The sequence below is a fragment of the Neodiprion pinetum genome, chromosome 2 (assembly GCF_021155775.2).
Source record: "Neodiprion pinetum isolate iyNeoPine1 chromosome 2, iyNeoPine1.2, whole genome shotgun sequence".
Lineage (NCBI taxonomy): Eukaryota > Metazoa > Arthropoda > Insecta > Hymenoptera > Diprionidae > Neodiprion > Neodiprion pinetum.
Window position 1 is genome coordinate 21,580,286 of NC_060233.1, and position 1,784 is coordinate 21,582,069.

Below are 1,784 nucleotides of genomic sequence, written 5' to 3' on the forward strand. Positions count from 1 at the left end.
TAAATCTAGTTGGTTTCACTCATTCAATTACTCACTTTTCGGTGGTTACAGTTCGAATGGCTCACACTCTCACACAATTATACTCTATAGCAACACTCACACACGCTTATCACTACACTTCTCTATGGAGTTCGTGGCTTAACGTTTTGCACTTATTAATAACTTCGGAGACTGACGCCGCGACGCGAGATGCTTCGGAATACCGCTTGTAGAATCAGAGGGGTTCCCGCTCTGATCGTCGGTGATTCCAAGTCTGATACTCTTTACGCAGCAGCTCTGAAGGAGCCCGGGTTCCGTAGATGTCGTTCTTAGTTGTCTCTAACGGGGACTGACTTCGCTCGCTCGTCCGACACCCCTTGGAACGTCGGGCGGCGAGCGAGGTTTTCGCTGAATTTACAATTCGAGGTTTTCGCTAAATACACAATTTTGGAACAAAGGCTCGCCTCGCGACAGTCATCCTCGAAGCGCGTGATTTCGCGCTCGCCTCATCCCGGTGTTGATTACACCCGGGATCCGGCGGGCGCGAAGACGCTGACGTTGCTGGCCGCCCAACTACGCCGTTGCGCTCGGTTACTCCACGAACTATTCATGATGAAATATTTTATATAGACTAACTAATATATTTGTGCTATGCTTCCTTGTTTCTAAGATAATAATTGACATAATCGGTGATATATTCTGGGTAAATATGCGGCGCTCGTGACACTCCCACCGCTCACATCCCTTTTCAATTACTCACGCGATATTATTCTTGAATTTTGTTGTGCCTCATTATCTAACATCTCTGTGCTATAAGCGTGATCTGTTGAAACGCGTGGTGAACCAAGAGCATATCTCTTACAATATTTAACGTGTAATCGAGGCAGTGACGAGCCACGGTTCCTTATCTCGGCGTGCACTATGCGTGTGCACACACAAACAGACACGCACACAAAGGTATTTAGAAACGTTTTTTTTTTTCATCATGCGTGAAGTTAAAAAAAAAAGAAAGAAGTCACAACTATTCCTGACCACGTTTTAAAGCGATTGCGATTTTTGCTTATAGTTTAACTTATTCGGCCCCTGCTGTACACATTGAGAGGTGGATGCACGATTAACTTTAATCATATTAATTCTAGCATGAATATATTGGTTCTCAATTTTCAAAGAAATATCGCTTTTGGCCGTTAATTGGTACATGGTCAATAATAGGTATATTAAACTTAAGTTCGGTACACTCGATAGGCATTTCAAAATTAATCTGCTTTAACTTATATGCTACAATCCCAATCCCACCCGCCCTCTTCAGTACGTCCTTTCACCCTCGATGGAAGAGACCCACCAACTTCCCGTGGTTTCCATTGAGTAATTTTAGCTCACGCACTTTTTTTTTTTTATTTGAAATTTTCCATTACGCATTCCTAATTGCGCATTTTGCATTATTTGTACGAGGTCATGCCTATTTTACTATATTTTTTTCCTCTTCCACTTTCATAGGCCTTGAAACTAATATTATTGTGGTAAGCGTGAACTAAAATTAGCCAAAGTGGGTACAAACGATAATACACTGCGAAAAATGACTATTTGCAACTGTACATAGGCAAGCTGCGTTCATTCATTTTTCTTCGGTTCAATAAAAATTCAGAGAAAATAGAAAAATAGCTATAATAATGTCAGTATAAAATGCCTCGTTAATTGCAATTACCGAGAAAGTGAATTTTCATTTTGTCAATTGGAACGTCAAAAACAATTATTGTTACAGTTGACAAAATAATAATTGTCACATACTTTGATGAATTAACTGA